Source organism: Phalacrocorax carbo, chromosome 2 (assembly GCF_963921805.1).
Source record: "Phalacrocorax carbo chromosome 2, bPhaCar2.1, whole genome shotgun sequence".
NCBI lineage: Eukaryota > Metazoa > Chordata > Aves > Suliformes > Phalacrocoracidae > Phalacrocorax > Phalacrocorax carbo.
In genome coordinates, this window is record NC_087514.1 from 122,056,455 (window position 1) to 122,072,662 (window position 16,208).

Sequence of the window (16,208 nt, forward strand, 5' to 3'; positions counted from 1 at the left end):
CTGATTGCCAGGATATGAAAGGTAATGGCCCCAGATGCCTGTGAATTTCCTTTCAGAAGAGGCATCATCATTTAATGCACTCTTTTATTACCGCTCTCATGTCAGCTTCCTCGTGTTCCCAAACGGTCTTTTCTTCTGCTGTTAATGTGATAACAATTCACATACCATTGTCTTCTGACGGACCTTGGTGTTTTTCACGTGTTAGGGTAGGGCAGTAAATCTGTTAGAAACATAACCTGCTCCTGCTGAAGTCAACGGGAGCTTTGCCACTGATGTCTATGGCAATGCAGAAGGTCCGATTCTGATGACTAATGGCATTAGTCACATCTTTACTGGAACCTGTTGTTTATGAACAATTCCAAAATGTTTGTTCAGAGAGCTCGATTTACATGCAAACATTGCCAGCTTGTACTCCATATTATGATATCAGGAGCTCTCAAACCCTGGTGTATGTCACCCGCAGTCTGCAGGCTGCCCGCTGCTCTCATTTTGAGTGAGGGATTTGCATTTTGGATGGCAGGTAGCATACAAAGGGCTCTTTCTTACAACACGCGTTGTACAGAGAAGCAGTCTATATCTAGCTTTCAAGGTTGGAAGGTTACAAGCAGGTGGTGAGAGTCCTGGTACCTCCCTGCTCCTTTGCCACTGCTGAGTGGGCAGTCAGATTGGAAGGGATGAGCAATAATGCCTTAGATTCAGCCAATTCACCTCAGCCATCCTATAGAAATAATAAATTTCTGTAGACTGTTTGCTATGGGCAATGGCCCCAGCCCCATCATTCCCTGATGGAGGGCAAAGGACATGACAGGGGATGTGCCCTGCAGCTATGTAGTCACATGTGGATTGGTACCTCTCCCTGGGTTTCCTAGGTCCTGCCCCATAGAGGGTTGCTGGACCCACATCTGCTGCAACAGGGTTCAAAAAACGTCCTTTTTGGGATTGAGGGAGGGAAGTAGGGGGCTGTCTCCTCCCCAGGTTCTCTGGAAAGAGGGGCAGGAGCAACTAGCAAGCTCTGAAGCTGTAGTACGCTGCCTTTAGCACGGCTCTTACTCGAAGCATGTGGCCCCACGTGGATACTAGATGGGGAAATCGTTTGTGTTATGCCTTGACCTCTCAGCTAAGCTTAGGACCCAGTTTTGTATATGCTTAGTTTGTGGTCACGAGTGTCTAGGACTTATATAGACACAGCAGAGCGAGGCAATATTATCTCTCTATTGCAAGGACAAAGGGGTGGCGGCTGGCAGGACAGCAATGGTACCCACAGCTCAGGATAGGAACTAAAACTGACTCTACAAAGTCTTGCCCCCAACACAACCACAAGCTCACGCCTCCCCTTTGCAAGGCTTTTCAAGTCAAGTTCCTCTGCTCAGAGACAAGAGAACGAGTCCACAGTACTATAATGGCTAAATGGGGCTTACTGGCTTCTAACTGGGGTAATACGGCACTTACCCCCTTCTCACGTACAGCGAATAAATCACAGTTCACCTGCTGCTTTTTGGAGAGGAGCCTGAAGTGCCTGCGTAATCAGAAGGCAGTTCTGAACACGTCCTGAGGGTTGCCTGGTGGCTGAACTACCGCATCTGCCTGCCCTCGAAGGATGTGAGAAACTGATGCACAGATCCAGTGCACGCAACTTAATTTTGTATCTTCCAACTATGCCAAAACAGTATTTTACACTTCAGCAGAGAGCTAGTCACTGCGTAAATGGGCCACTAAACGGAGTTATGCTGTATTGGCACTTCTCAGAACATCAGGCATGGATATTGCCATTTTTTGGGATGTGGGTTGTAAGATGAATAGATTTCATACCATGACTTCCAAGCCTCCCTACTGGGACTTCTGATCAACTGTCCTATTCACCACAGTTATGGCAGTTATTTATGTTAAATAGATTAAAGGCTGAGCAACTTAGATTTTCTCTGAGTGATGTGTTGTTTCAGCTTCTTTTACATTAAAATTTGTTTGCATTAGTGAGGAAATGCCATACTTGCATTCCCCTGGGATAAAAATTTGCTCTTGGACTCAAGTTTACCTGTTTCTTGTTAGAGTAGAATTGTCTTCTGGTGAGGGGGTGAACAGGCCAGTTCCTGGTGACCATTACTTATTAAAACACTTAATTCTTTATGCACCTTGTAAGGTGACCCCTATGGCAGAAGCAGTGGAAAAGACTTTGTAATTTCCCATAAAAATAATTCTAACACATTTTCAGCCCAGCTCTTTTCCCACAGAGGTCACCAACCAAATTCCTAGAACTGTCCCCTATCAGGCAACTAGTACTTCTCTACGTACCATAAGTTGCAAGACACAAAAGTAATCAACTCCTTATATTATTCACAGCTTTGCTATTTATTGGGATTAGAGTCAGACTCTTCGGAAACACTTTCTAGCACTGTTTAAAGACTTTCAGTTTTCTGTTTTACGTAATTTAACCACTTTTGTTCAAAAATAACTCTGCAAGTATTCTTCTACCCTAAGTATGATTACATTACTAAGGAAATTCTGGAAATTTCTATAAATAAGATGACAAATCTTCCTCTGTTTGATTCAGGCTGCTTGTGTATGCTTTCTTTCTCTCCCCCTGCCCCACAGTATTGATCTGTGCTGCTGATGAATTAGTAGATTAGTTCTTATTTTCGTAAAATTACCAAAACTTCTGTTGTCCCCCTTGTAAGTATCCCTTCGGTAAGGAGGGAGAAGCTACAGGGGAGTCATACTCAAGGAGGGATGCAGCCCTTGTTCTTCAGTGCCTTTGCCAGGCTATGAAGCCCTGTGTCCCCACCACAGGCAGATGTTTACACCTGTCAGCTCTGCAGCCTGGCTGGGAACATCTGGCCAAGGGACAGGGAGAAGAGCTGGCAAAGGGGTGTTTCAGGTGAAGGTGAGCCAAAGGCTTTGCCCGAGTACTGCCAGGAGCAAAAGAAAGCAGGGGCATGCATTATACTGCTTTTGTAACCTGCTCCTCCTGAGCTTTGCTGCTTCTTAGTAGCACTAAAGGTTTAGAGTATCTGTGCACCAGAAAGCTTTCCTAAATCAATAGTCTCCTGTTGCTACATAAATACCTAACTGGAGCAAAGATGTTTATTTTCAAAGTGGGAGATGTTGCTCCTGTGACAACATTTTATTATAATGATTTTGATCCTGAACCTGCAATCTTTACACCGAGACAAGACTCTCCTTGATTTCAGTGCAAGCTTTGTCTGACTGAGGATTTCAGAATTAGCTCTTTGCTTTTATTTTTATTGAAAAACAGGCCAGCACTTGACAAGGAAAAAACAGTAAGTGGATCATGTCAGGGAGACAAGTTTCTATGAGAAATTTCTAGCAGGAAAAACACAGCTTTACGACTACATGGCAGTAAGTTACAAGGTTAAAGTGTTAAGAGTTTTCCAGGAGAAAAAACCGCTAATGCACTAATGTGAAGGGTACCTATTCCATCAGGGGAAAAGGCCCAACCCGGCATACGCCTCTCGTACCTCTTCATCAGAGACTACACCAACGACTAAAGGCTGAATAATAAGAAAATACGTCCATGAAAATTTGAAACATCCACGGAATGAAACACGTTTCGACCTAAGAATTTTTGAGGGAAGGTTGCACATCAGTCTGGCCATACTTTATGCCACCAAAGGGGCCCTGATCCCAAGCGGGCTGTAAGCCTACCCGGTAGCAGCGGCCCTGCACCAGCATGCTTCCCTCCATGAGATGCATAAAACCACGCCATTTGCAGAGGGGAGCCAACTGCACACAAACCCTGTAGGGATGGGCAGCACTTAAAGCTCTATAGCTAATAGGAATTGCAGATGCTCTGAAATGGCAGCAGAGGGGCTGGGGTGGGGGCTGCCTGCCAGCCGTGCTGTGCTCTGCAGGCAGGGAAGAAGCACCAGGGGAGCAGGGCAGGTGCGGGAGGCTGGGGGCACTCGGCATGGGACAGGAAATGCAGAGCTGGGGCTTCACTTGGTGCCTGACACCTGTCCCCCAGCATCGGTGGACCCCAAAATAGCCTGTGACAAAATACCAGCAGGCAAGGATGTCCACTGGCTTGTCCGGCGATCAAGAGCAAATGGGGTGTTTGGATGGGTTTGGGTTTTTTTCCTAGGGGTGGAAGGGCAGTTTGGGGAGTCATGGAGAGGTTTTTTTTGTTTCAAACCAGAAATTCCCACTGGGAGCAGAGGGTTGTGAGTACATCGCTCAGCCTGCAGCCGCTTGCTGAGCCCTGGTGTGCACCTTGGTGCCCCGCTGATACAGGTGGGTGCTCCCAAAAGTTCATCCCAGCTCTGGTTTCTCTTAAAATAAAGGGATTGGTGCTGCTGCAGCCACAGACCCAGCAAGGGGGAATGTGGGGATGCATTCTCCCAGCGGGGTGATGGTGGTGTGCTACATTAAAAAGCATCAACCCCATTGCCCAGAAGGGGGGTACAGGTGCCTGAATTAGGTAACCCAGTGATCTCAGGCACCAGATTTCAAAGGTGGGGAGCAGCAGGGGCCACACATCCGTCAAGTCTACCACCCCTCCAGTGCCCAGCACAGGCAGCAGGCAGAGGCAAGGCCCTGGCAGGGCAGGTTCCCCACACCCACACACCCCCCCGTTAGGAGGCTGCACCAAATAGTGATCTTCAGAAGCAGAGGAGCACCAGCATCACTCTGTAAAAACGAGCGTTCAGCTCATCCTTACATGCCAACCCATCGCAATGGGATTTTGCAGCCCCCTTGCTCCTGCTTTTTAAAAAGAGATAACAGCGGGGTCAATATTTTTAATTAAACTCATTCCTTTATAGGCGTGAAGCACAGGCATCTTCCCTCCGCGAGGAAAACGCGCTGGTGGCGAGGGGGTTTCTCCCGGCGCCCCCCGGGCCCCCACGCTCCCCACCGCGCCGCTCACATCCCCGCGGGACCCACCTGCCCACCTCAAGCAGGCCTTGGCACACCATTTTATGTTCCCCCAGCCCGCCACACGCCCCAGCCGCGGGTACCTCCGGCCACCGCGGCTCTCACTGCGGCGCTATTAAGCGATCGGTACCGGCCCACGGAGGGGGGGGGGGAGGGGACAGGGCCCCACCCGAGGGCGGCACCTCCGAAGGTGCGGGCCGGCAGGCTCGCCCGCAAGTCTGGCGGCGGCCGCACGGGGTGGCCCCCCGCGGGTGGGCGTGCCGGTAGCTCCCCGCCCCGAGCCGGCAGCACCGGGCACGCGGGGGGGGCGGCTCGGGAACGGCTCCGTTCTAGAACGCCGCGTCCGTGAGCCTTCCCCCCCCGCCCCCCCGCCACCACCGCGGCGTTCTAGAACCCGGTGTGGCGTGGCGTGGCGTGGCGTGGCGTGGCGTGGCGTGGCGTGGCGTGGCGCGGCGCTCCCCCCCGCGGCCGCCGCCCGGCGGGGCCCGCCCGGCTCCGCAGTGTAGGGGCTGCCCCGTCACCTGATCGCCGCCGCGCGCGCGCGCGGGGGCGGGGGTGCCCGGTATATACGGCCCCGCCGCCCCCGCCCCTGCCTGCCTCCTGCAGCAGGGGAGGCTGCGAGCCGCCGCCGCGCCGGGCCACGGCAGGTGGGCGAACCGGGGTGCTGCCACGGGGTGAGTGCGTGGGCGGTGGGCGCGGGGCTCCGGCGCCCCCCCCCCCCCACGGTCCCCTCCCAGTGGGGGGCGGGGGAGCGCCGCAGCCGCCGCCGTGGGAAGGTGCCGGTAGGCGGGGGGCTCGCCCGGGCTGTACCTGTTGCGGGGCTCGGGGGGCTGGGGGCGTGGGCGGATGGGGTGCGGAGTTTGGGGCGGGTGGGTGGCCCCGGTAGCCGCCCGCGGGTAAGAGCCCCACCGACCTCCGGGGGTCCGGCCGCCGGGAGCGGAGCGGCTTCGCCCAGCCCGCCGGGGGGCTGCGGGGGGCGGCGGGGGCAGCCTGCGCCCGGTGGCAGCGGCATTACGGCAGCCGCGGGCGCAGCCCCCGCCCTCGGTTCTCTCCGGAAAGTTTCTAGAACTCCTTCAAATGAGAAGTTACATTGACAAAAAATAAAATCCCGAGCACCTGGGGACCGGCCCGGTAAGGGTGCTCGCGTGGAGGCTGATCCTGGCGATCTGCCCTTCCCGCACGGCTGCGCCCAGGCTGGCGTGTGCGGTGTCACGGGAAACACGCGTGGTCCTCCTTCAGTCCGCCGGCAGCGGTGCTGGGCACGGCGTGGTCGGGTCTGCGCGGTGCCGGGCGGCAAAGGCTCGCCTCCCTGCGAAGGGCTGCAGAGAAAATGGGTTTGCAGTGCCTCAGTTGTTGGGGCACGTGGGTCTGGGGCTTTTATTTGAGTTAAAATCCTCCCAAACTTCTGCGACCATCACATTTTAGCTGCTATTTTCCTCAGGAGGATCAAGCAAAAGCACAATTTTCTCTTTTTAAAATTTTGTTGGGGAAAGCTGGTATATGAGAGAACTAATTCCGATTATTGGTGTGTTGGGGATGAGCAGCCGCTCTCCAGAAGCACGCCTTTAACGGGCAGATTTTGGGATGCAGGTGCCGTGCGCCGCGCTTGTGTGCGCAGGAAGGTTCCAGAACGGCGGCGCCGCCCTTTCCCCCAGCAAGGCAGGCGCTGCCCGCTCTGCGGCGAGCCCCACAGCACCCACCTCTCGCTAGGGACCACACAAGGGGAATGAGCAATCAGGCTTCCACGCTGATACAGCACATCTTGCTGTAACCTGGGGCGGGGGATGACAACGTAAAGGTTCTGCGCTGGGTGTATGCGATGAGGAGGAGATGTCGGCTTCCCTCGTGCAGTCGTCGTTTGATGACCAAGCTGTAGCTCGGTGCGGTCATTAGCAGGGAACCATCAAAAAAAAAAAAAACAACGCCATTGTTGTGTTGCTTCTACTGAAGTGGTTTTGAGAAATCCGGGTTGCCACAGCCTGAAAGAAGTTGAAAAACGGCAGTAGTTGAGGATGCTCCCTTTTAGCAAGCCCTCTCCTCCTGCAGTAGAGCACTAGCTCTCTTTGTAGCATAAGCGTTAACATGCTCTATGCAGCAGGACAGGATCTTTTTGCTTTCTAACAAACTAGACAAAGTACACAAAATCAGCTGAGAAGGGTGAGACCTACTGGGAGGGAGAAGAGGAAAAAGTGTTTGAGGAGACCTTGATTTCAAACATCACCTTGTGTGTCCTAGCATTTGTCCCAGCCAAGCAGGGTTATTACCTCCTGAAGGTGTGAAATGCATGGCGTAAAGGCTTGCTTGCTTTTTTTTTCCTTGCTGCTTTAGCAGGAAGAAAGTAGTTATTCATGAACATGCATTTCAGGTGTTTCTTAAACATTCTTGCATTACAGCTGTAACACCAAGAGGTTAAAATACCTAGAACGTTTGTTTCTCCTTATCCAGTCTCTCACAAACCGTATTTAAAATTAGAGCATTGTTAGCAAAATCACAGGTAGTTCTGGGGAAGCGGGGGATGCTTTATGATTGAAAGTCACAAAGTCAACAAATAACATCTTCACAAATACCTGGGTCTTGCAGGTCTTCAACGTGGTTGGCACTGCCACAGCTACCTTCCTGCATGCGGCTCAGTGCAACGTGTAAGTACGAGAGGTGTTCTATGAAATTTTTGTGTGTGGATTTTGGTAGATGAATGTTCTTTTCCTCCCTTATTTAAATAGGTGGGTTGATTGCGACAAACGGGGAGCGTAGCATATTGCAGATGTTTTTGGTTGGGAGGCATCATGGGTAATACCTGAAAGGCTTTGCTTTTCATTAAAAAAAAAAAAAGTAACTAGGAAAGAATTTGCCTGTATTTCCAATGCCCGCATCACTAGCACCTATTCCTTGTGAAAGAATGAGATGTATTTCAATTAACTGTGGCTATGTTATGGCTTTTCTTGAGCCATTGAAATGTCGGAAGGTAAGTATCCCAAGGATTTCATGAATACCGCTCAACAGTCAATGAATAGATGAAAACCGCAAAGCAAAACTAAGGTATGGTAACAAATACAGCTTATTTCATGTGAGAATAGTGGTTTCAGTGTAATAAGGCTATAAACTGTCTTACCAGCATGAAACATCTATGTATTAAATGCCTGTTCAGAAGGGAAGAGTTGGCCGCACTTTACCACAGGTTAAGTAATTGTGGGGTTAATAGGGTTCTGTCAAATCCGTACTGGGAAATACTAATGTAAGCAGTGATGATTCTTCTCAATATGCCTGCATTTTACCTTGAAAAGAAGTCCGCATTTCTGAAAACTTAGTACTGCGTAGATGCATGATGGCTGTCTGGAGATGTAAAGTAGGTTTTAAAAAGATGCTGTGGAGGGGAGAAATAATGGATGCCTGTAAGATCAGTTTTAGAAATAGAAGGGGGGAATTGGGCCTTTCCATGAAAATAGTGTCCTACCTGATTATTTTCCCTTAAACACATCAGGCTAAATGATGCTCCATTTTTGACTGGGGTTAACATAATACTGTTGTTGGCTAGTCTTAGTCAGGCTTGCGTTTTAAAAGACAGGTGAGGGCTACAAGTTCTCAATGAAACTGGGTGTACATAGAGAGACCTAGGAATGTGTGCTATTACTTAAAATTGTTTTGGAAACAGGAAATATTTTCTGTACTTTAGCAGTGTCTTCAGTATTTTCTCATAGTGTGTACTTGGTATTTAATGTTAAGGTACAGCTGCCTCAAATCAGTCATATAAATAGTGATTAAGTAAATGTGACGTTCTCTCACAGGAGACTTGTAATTTACTGTTATGAATTAGGTGGTTAAATTCAGATGTTTGTTGAAAATCTAATAACTTGGATTTCACAAGTATAAAGTTTTTAACATTCTTTTCACATGCCATGCATTTGCGTAGTAGTGTCAATACATACGCATGGTGCAAGGAGAGGAAACAATATTTACTTCATTTAATTTTAACCATTACACTTAATATATCATATGCGGATGGAGCGAGGTTGATGGGGGTGTGTGTGTGTAAAAATCCTTGTTCTCAAAATACTTTTAGTAAAAAGAGTTGACCAACATAGGCTTGCCTGTTTTGGGGAGGGGAGTGGGTGCTTTGGAGAAGGGTTTGAGTTTTTTCTTTTGGTAATTCTTCATTTTTAAATTGGTTTCCTAGATTAAGAAACCAGCAAGGGAGGGGGAGATACGCAAGATGTTAATACAGGAAAAGGTCCATACTATCCTCTTCGTTCATTGTTTCATTCATGGGGTTTTTCCTCCTCGTGTATGACCTGCCAAAAGATTACTTGGGAGGGAAAGAAGAGAGTGTGTTTTTAAGGTAGATACATGTATCAGAGGCGATGCTTAATTAGAAAATTGTAATACAGCCCTACAGCCTAATGGAGTGAAGAGATGACAATTCTCAGCCAGCTGGGTGGGGCACAATGCAGTGCTAACTGTAAGCCTTTTGTCTAATAAAAATGTCTGAAACAAAGTGATTGTCTGGCAATCAGCATCCCACTTGACCTTTTTAAAACCGGAAAACAAAGTTAATTAATGTATCTTTCAGTCGCCACCCGGTACGTCGGGATTTTTGTGCGTTACTAGAGAGCTTTGACTCTTGCTGCTTTGGTTCCTATCGCAGCAGTGGCTATTCAGACCTTGAAAGATTATTTGTAGAAAGAGTGCCTGTTGAAATTATTAAAGCCTTGGAGAGAGAGGAAAAAAAAAAAGCCCTGTAGACAGCTGCTAAACTACTTTGCCTGACTGTTTTTAAGGTTTCTTTTCTTGTCAGTGCAATGAATTGACTTTACCAGAGTTTCACAGGGTTGCTGGAAAATACAAATCTTGCCGTTCTTAAGCTGTGCTTTAAGTCTCCTGTATTACTGAATAGTTGGAATTACTAGATAATTACAGAAAACCTAGTGCATTATGTAAGTTAAATGTAGGCATTGTTTTAAAACCTTATTTTAATGAGATAAGGCATTCTTAATTGCTCTTGCTAGAAAAATGAATTTGAGCTTTTTTAAATGCTGAAAATACTGCATGATCATTAAAGAATTTGTAGCATTTCATAAGCAGGATACTTGCAAGACGCTGGTTTTGGTTGTGGGTTTTTTTTAGGGCTCTAGAATGTAAAATCAAGTCTAATAATCCCAGACGTGTAAACAGCTATTTGTTTTGTTAAATTCGAAACAGTATAAATTGTATAGCTTGTGCAAGACTCTAATAAGCCTGAACCTATTGAAAACTGTGGTGTACAAGGGTCTGATTGTTCTGATGCAGATCATCAGTGTGAGGGGAATTTTTTATGTGGTTGTGAGACCTTGGAAATAATAAAACTAATATTTGTGCTGGTTTGTTAGTCCATTAAATGCTTAATTACTTCCTTTGAACACAATTGAGGAGGTTCATTTACAAATTAATACTTGTTTTTAATGCTAGGTGACAGTATCACTACTGAAATGCAGAATTCTCTGTGGTTTACGCTTTCTGTAGAGACAAACAATTTAATTTGCATGTATCGAAAAGAAAATGGTGGCTTCTCATCTCTCAGTGAAGACTGAATAGAAAACTGATGTGGTGATGTCTTAACACTGGGGCACTGTTTTGCCAAGAATAATGTATATGCCGATGTATCATCGTAAAATTAGACAAACTTTAAAATGAGCACTGAACATCTTGAGGTGCAGTTCTGCTGCTGCGCTTAATATCTGAATGTTATAATGTGTGTCTGCATTACTAGAACACACTCAGGCTTATGTGTTGTATTATAGATAAAACAGGGAATAGACTAAAGAGGGGGAATGTAAGTGCTATCCAGGAACTGATTTTTCGTAAGCTTTCTGCAGGATATTCAGTGCTAAGATGAAAAAGTAAAAATGGTAAACGGTACATATTTATCATCTGTGCAGTATTGATCTAGATGAAAAGGAAACAAGTGAAAATCAGCATTTTAAATAGAACTTAAAAATGAACCTCAAAGACTTTGAAACCTGTAATCAGTGTAAATTGGAGGGGAGGAGAAGGAAGGGATTGGGGGAACGGTTGCAGGAGTAGAGCACATGCTCTACTTCTTCAGCTCTATTTAAGGAAGCAGGTATCGTGATGGAGAAGATAAAGCGACCACCTAAATTTACTGGATTTCAAAACAACTAGTAGCACTTGTGAATTATATGGGGTATTTCTGCAAATCAGTGTGTTGTGTCTGTGCTTTGTTGGAGCAGCAGACCTATTTGCAAAGCTGTTTGTTACATTCGTTTTTATTATAATAGGGCTTATATGGAAATATTCCTGCAATGCATCTAGAGAAAAGACAAATGGCAGCGTTTATAGAAGGTGGCAGATTATACTGCAACACGCATGTAGGGAGGAGGGGGCTGGTGTCATGTCGTCCCCAGCCCCCTTATTAAAGAGAGATTGACGTTATTTTGTTTAGTCCAATGTAACATGCACCATATTTAATGTAAAGATTAACACAATAGGACCCTTAACCTGGTTAAAGACTCTGGGTCCTGCCCCAAGGTAAATAATGAATATGGTTTTGTTTGCCTGGTGGGTCTTACTGTGTGCAAAAATAGCTGGGAGTCTGTTCTTTTTTTCTTTTTAACTGCTTGTCTCGCATATATATCAGTTAAAATAAGGGGTGTTCTGGAAGAAGTTTGGCCTTTCTAACAAGCCAAGAGACTTGGATTTTGTTGTTTTATTTCAGCTGAAGAGCCTGATCCCATTTTAATAATTTTATACTTAAAGAGCAGAACCATCAATTTCAAGATTAAAAAAAATGAATGGTGACCTCTTTAGCTGATGTAAAGCAGCAATTGCTCTGGTGATCTTGTGCTGTATATCCTCTGTAGTGAATGTGGTCCTTAATAATTCAGGAGTATATTGTTCATTTTTGTGTAAATTTGGAATTTAGTTTTTGTTAAAGCATAAGAAGGAAAAACATGAATAAGGAAGGCAGATGAGGAAAAAATGGTAATTTTTTTTCCTCATTGGGAAAGACTGCTTTCCCTGCAGAATAGATTTAATTTCTCCATTTTCCCCTGCTAAGGGGTAGCGTATGAAGGGATGCAAGTATTAGAGGATGATATAGGCTTTATGTGCAGGAAGGGGCAAAGCTGGACCCGAGTGTTTTGGTGTCCTGATGGGTCACACCTCCCCCACATGGGCCCACCTAGTGATGGATAGGTCTGGCTGAGTTTTTGGTTGCTCTTTGTTCTGGTGAAAACCAGTGCTCATCTTGGAGGCTGACAAATAAGAAATCGATTAAGGATTTACTAAAGTGTGAGCTTAAATTAGAATGCTTCTGAAGACAGATCTAACCTAGATTTAGACTGTAACTGAAAGAAAAGATGTGAATTATTATTTTGGTTAACTATTAAGGTAACGATGCCACGGTCAGTTTTGGAGCATATTGCAGTAAAATGGCTGCCTCCAGTTGTCTTGGCTGTGCTTACAGCAGCGTGAGCTCTGCCCCGAATCCTTCATCAGTGGTGGTTCATGGTCCCAAAGGCCAAACTGAGAGCTCCTCGCTTTGAGATGCACCTTGTACTTGCATCCTTGAACAGCTCTGTTAGCACAAGCTCAGTGTTTTCACTCAGTTTGCTGGTGTGCTATGGACTTTCATCCTGAGCTGCTTGACTCATCAAGACCTCTTAAAACAAATATTTGCAAGGTTGAGACAAAAAGCACTGGCATTGCTGCAGGCAGGAGGAATGGTGCTATTGACTGCAGTTGAGCCGCCAAGGCGTGCCCCGCTGGTGTCATGTAGTGGCTGTGCATCTCCTTCCCCTTGCATGGTGTCCTCCCAGGAGAAGAGGGTCTGCAAAAGGCACCATAAGAGCCTCTTACCACCTGCTTTACAATTCAAAGCTAGGTAACTTACCAGAACAGGGTTACTCGAGCCTAAAGAAATTAAAAATATCTGTGTAGCAGTTAGTGACTCTTGCACACATTGCACAGCTGCTCAGAGGCGATCGGCAGCCTCACTGTGCCGGAGCAGGTACTAGAGCTTCAGAACTAGCTCTGGTTGCAAGTTACCCTTGAGGACTTGTTTGTTTACTGGACGCCAGTAGAAGTGCGCTTGGTGTGCTGTGGTAGGTATTGCATCAGTGGAGATGCTAGTGGCTGTGTCTTAAATCCCTGCTGTTGACTGATCACCAGGTCCAAGTAAGCCTGAGGAGCTTGGAGCTGGCACTGGTAGGGCAAAGCTTGCTCCCAAAAGGAGAATGATGTTGCTGTTGATTCCAGAAGTACAACCTCATCACATCTTCCAGTGGTTCTCTAGCTAGGTGGTATAAAACCAAAACCAAACAAAAAAAACAAACCCCCAAAAAACCCCAAAACCATTTTCCTTCAAAGCTTCCTCTTTAAAAAAGTTAGAGGTATTGCCTGGTGACTAACTTCAGGACTGCAAGCTGGTTGTGCAGGGACTTAAGACAGCTCAATCTGTCACAGATGCCAAGCCTGACCTTGGACACACAGATAAGCTTCCCTCCAGCACTGTTTTTCTGGCAAAGAATTGGGTGACATGGTGGAAGTGGTGTTTATTAACTTCTTGTGAGCATGCTATCAGGTCTAATGTTTGTAAAGATGTTTATGATACTTTGGGAAGAAATGCAGCATGCTTCTGGCTGGCACTCCTGCTTCATAACCCCCTTTGTAGGGGTGAGGTGAGAAGCATGGTTTGAGTTTCTACTCCTCCAAACCTGCTCATCATGGGCTCCTTTGAAAAACAAGGACGGCTTTCCTGGATGGAGAGGTTGATTCCCCAGACCATCTGAATGCATTATTCAGCCAGCTGTCAATATCAGAGCCTGGTGGAATAAGGAGCATATGGGGCTGCATGCAGCCTCCTTTTAGGGGAAGGAAGGGGTTTTTTCCCTTGTTCTGTGTTTTAAGTGAAAGCAATGTCTGCTGGCCAGAGAAGTGACTGGGAAGCGCTGTGTGCTCCGTAGCCTATAAAGGGGGCTTTGACACTGCTTGGAGCCGAGCAACCGGAGCGTGGATGGGATTTACTGCTGTGAGTGATGTGCCCTCTTCCCTCTGCGGTGCGCTCAGCAGGAAGGCTCCGCATCTGCCTGCGGCTTTTGCCCCTGGACAGCGTCACTTGCTGGGTTATGGCGGCTGTCGTTTATCATCACTGTCTCTGACTGTAAAAGACAGTCCAGTGCTCCTGAGAAAACAACAGGAGGATTGGCTATGGCCAAGAAACAGCTTGCAGGGTTGGCAGGCTTTTTTAAGTAGGGAAGTAACTTCAAAGGAGGAAAAGGAGGTTGAGAGGGAGGGAACAACCCCCAAAGACTTACAGCAACAACTTTACATTTGCACAGAGTTGAAATTTGCATAAAGAATGAAAAGTGATATAAATAAATGTACCTGAGCACAATTAGACATAGGAATTATTAAAAACAAAAACAAAAAAAACCCCCAACAACAAAAGGCAAGAGGGCATGTTTTCAGAAAGGTCAGGAGGATTAAGATTCCTGCGAGGGAAAGTCAATGGGAAGCGAGTGGAGTTTTCTGGGCAGGAAGATGCAGCACATATCAGAAAAGGGAATGGGTGGGTCACCTGGATGCTGCAGTGGGCTCGTGGGGACTTGGAGCATGTCAGGCGCAGGGGACCCGGGAGCGCGCTTCTCATCATCAGTGGGCCAAGGGGTTGGTGTCCAGGTGGATAACAAAGAGCCCATATGAGGGTGTGTCGGGGTTGAATGGTAATGGGATTAACAGCAAATTCTCAATCTAAAAACTAACAAGTCCTTGTACTTGCTAGCTCAATTGTCTTCCCGTTTAAAATCTGCTGGCTTTCTGCTTTTGGTTTCAGCAGGTACAACTACGACACTGAAAGAAAGTCACCTCAGGGTGGATAAACTGCACAGGCTCACCATTAGCCTCTCTTAGAAAGGTGTTGAGTACTTGTGTAGCAGTTTATACTGGGAGCCATGGTGCCCTGTACTGCTGTTGTTTGGGGTTTTTTTCTTTTTTTTTAATTTTAGGGCTTGTCTACTCATGCAATGTCAATGCTCTGGAGACCTCCTGGTTTCCCTTCAGGTACGTTTTCAGCAAGGTTAAAGTGACTGTATAAAGCCCATTTGCCTAAACCTTGAGCAGGGTTGATGAGTTTAAAAGGTAATCCAGCAGTGTTAGGAAAACAGGCTGAGGGCCACTAGCAAATTCAGCAAACCCTTCCATCAGAAACCAGAGTGCAAAAGGGCATCTAGCAGGGTGCAGCATGTTACACAAGCAAGTGCATCGGGAAAGCCTCTGGCATCTGGTACCTGTACTGCCCCAGTGATACATGCAGGACCTCTGGTCACTACCAGCAGTTGCAGGAGAGCAGCCTCTGACTTTGTGCCACGTGTGTCCATTGTGCATTAAGTCCTTGCAAGGCTTGGCTGAAACATGTGGCAACTTGCAGTGGAGGAAGCCTGTGGAGTTGGGGTGCAAGTCCTTCCTACTGTGCTGCCTTCTCCACCAAGGTGCCTTAAAAGCCACTAATCTGTCTTGTGGAAAGTGTGTTTGGGGTTTTTCCTGTTGACTGTCAGCTCCTGCCTAGTCACATCAGCATCACGTAATCTCCTGCCCCCGTGTTTCTCAGTTGCCATCTCGGTCTCGATGACTTCCCCTCATGGTTCACCTTGTTCTTCCCTGGCTGCTGCTGTGCCTGCAGTAGATCTGGGTGCTGTTACAGGCTGGCATTCCTGTGCAGTGGTGCTGCGAATAACAGATGGTACAAGAACTCGCATCTTTGATGCATCCCAGAAGAGGCACAGATGCAAGTTCAGGCTCTTTAGGAGCAGGGATTTCTGAAAACACATACCCGATGAGCAGCAATGGCAGCAGCAGCAGCAGTAGAAAGCTTCAGTAGGTACCTCCACCCACACCCCATTTCAAAATAGTAACACGAGCATTCAGCAGTTGGTAGTTTAATGTGTCCTGGGATATACAGATTTTTTTTCTTAAAGCTGTTTTTGCTGGTTATTCAAGAATCATGTGATCAAAAGTTAGAGAAGTTTTATTTTTCTGCATCTTGAAGGTTAAAGTGGCAACAGTTTCTTTGTGGTGTTTGACGCAGGATCTAGCCATAGCCTGAGAGCACACAGCTTCCCTTTGGTGTGCGTGGCTGGTGGATGATAACATATCAAATACCAAGGAACAGCTGAACAAAAGCTCTTTTTAAAACAAACAAAAAAACCCCTACACCAAACTTCACAGAGGCCATAGCATTACTGGTTCTTAAACTGGTTTGCCCTGTTGGGCTAGGATTGGAGGCCACATTAGATGCATGTGCTCTGTCAGGGAGATAGAGAAGACCAAGTAAA

General features: G+C 47.0%; 1 long non-coding RNA gene across 3 annotated transcripts in view; it reads left to right on the forward strand.

Moving 5' to 3' along the window:
- The first annotated feature begins 5,475 nt into the window (after window positions 1-5,475).
- LOC135311739 (uncharacterized) overlaps window positions 5,476-16,208 on the forward strand; it is a 69,066-nt gene continuing 58,333 nt past the window's right edge. For all 3 annotated transcript variants that reach the window (XR_010371326.1, XR_010371328.1, XR_010371327.1), the window contains exons 1-2: window positions 5,476-5,561; window positions 7,468-7,526. This is a non-coding gene — a long non-coding RNA (uncharacterized LOC135311739). The remainder of the gene's footprint in view (window positions 5,562-7,467; window positions 7,527-16,208) is intronic.